This window comes from Callithrix jacchus, chromosome 4 (genome assembly GCF_049354715.1).
Source record: "Callithrix jacchus isolate 240 chromosome 4, calJac240_pri, whole genome shotgun sequence".
NCBI classification, from domain to species: Eukaryota; Metazoa; Chordata; class Mammalia; order Primates; family Cebidae; genus Callithrix; species Callithrix jacchus.
This window is the reverse complement of record NC_133505.1, coordinates 139,843,917-139,846,020: the sequence shown is the minus strand read 5'-3', so window position 1 is coordinate 139,846,020 and position 2,104 is coordinate 139,843,917.

The window sequence follows — 2,104 nt, the reverse complement described above, 5'->3', positions numbered from 1 at the left end:
AGCCAGAACATTTTACATTAAAAAAACTAAATTTTGGAAATACTTAAAATGTCTTAAGGTCTAGCAACAAACATTCCACTTATGTCCCCTCATACTAAAAACTGACTGAAGCTGAGCATTGGTTGCTTTCTATAGATCCAGCTTCTATTCTTTCTCAAAGTTACATGACTCATTTACTGCTTCCTGCCTGAACCCTGAGTATGGGATCCTGGAACAACCAAGTTATCATTCTTTCATCAACCCTCATCTTTTCATATGGTTACTATTCACTAGCCAAACTGACCCTAACTGTGTCTGAGTCTGCGCTTATGAGGATTAGGTTTTGGTAGCGAAAGTTGTAGCTTAGATGTACATTCTTTCATTTCTTGACTTTTAGACAAGCATTGTATGAAACACTGAAGATGTAGAGGTGATAAGGGAATTCTCCCTTCAAGATTACAATTTAGTTGGAAACAAAGAGATACGTAGTAAACATAAACAAAATTTGCAAGTGCAATGATAAAGGTATGGCAGGGGAACTAGAGTGTGTAGAATGTCACCTGACCTAATCAAGATATGGAAGACACGGTGAGGTTGAGGGGAAAGATGGATATGTTCAGATTTGGGCAGAGAAGCCTTCTCTGCTGGGCCTCAGAAATTATGTAGAAGGGCACTCATGAGGAACAGGGAGTGAGCCAGTGGTTGTTATTTCTCCTCTTTTGTCTTGGCTTTAATTTATGATAACCTGCTCTTTAATGCACATAAGGGTTCTACTTTTATTAAAGAAAACAAGAGTGCTCAATATTCAACTTATATTTAGACTATCTATCAGCTATTTCACCACAAGTTTTTTTCTCTAGGTCTGAATTCAGCATTACTTCTAACACTGTGATACTTTATGAATGTTGCTCAAAAACATATTTTACTGTTATATAAATCATGTATTTTCTAAATACATACCCATCTACTCTTCAGGCGTAATCCTTAGATTTTCATCTATGACCAAATCTGGAGAAACTTGAGATCATGTATGAGAAAAAGAAAGACCATAGAAACTAAGACTGTTTAGTAAAATGAAAACCCACCCCCAAACCCAACACACACGCAAGCACACACAGAAAGAAACCTTATACAGAAGCACAATTTGTTAGGAGCTAACATTATTAGCCACTACTGAGATAAGCAAAATTGATCTCAGACACAGAAAAGGAAGGGAAATAGTTTTTTCAGTGTTTTGTAATTGAGTTTTAATATTTGATAATAGCAAACATTCTGTTGTGATGAAGCCAAATTGTTCACTGGTCTTAAGATTACAAATTAATTATATTGATGATTATAATAAAGAAGAATATCTACCAAGTAGACTCAACAAAACATTCTAATGTAACTGCAGGGTTAGAATGATCTCATAAATTATTTATGAAATGCAATTTTTGTTCCTCATTTAAAATGTAAAAAAATAAATGAAGGTTTTGTGGGTTTGTCATTGGTGTGTACTTAAAGAATATTAACAGTTTTCTCATGAACAGAAATGAAATCTGCTAATGTTTGGACATCTGGATTTTTTAGATCATGTTGTCTTTTATTTGAAAAGAAACTTAAGTTATAAAACACAGGAGAAAGTATTTAAGTACCTTCACATATATTCTTCTTTTCAGTGAAATAATGTCAATCATCAAACGCTGTTTCAAGTGCAATCTGTACAGTAATAGTTAACTAGATAAGTTCAAGTTGGCAGTTCTTGCAGGGAGCTCAGCTTCCAACTGTATTGCCAGTTTCTCGTTTCTTTGTTGGTTGTAATAATAGGTTGCCAGGTTTTTTTCTTTCAAAAGCTTATAAAATTCATAGTTAAGAGGCAGGTCTATGAAAATTTAAAAACAAAGGAGAAGATGAATTCAAAAGCAGCTGCTTATGGAGTTTTATTGCCATATTTCACTGCAAGTCACATTGTCTTCACAGCAGCTTCATACTTAAAAGATTCTGAAAGTTGATTGATTGTTTCCAAACTGCTACATAGTTTTATTTGATTAACCATGTATATTTTTGCCAATATGTCTGGCTACCTATTTAAAGTTAGTGCATAGCTGGCAGTATTACAAAAACAGATTTTTAAGGATTGGAATCA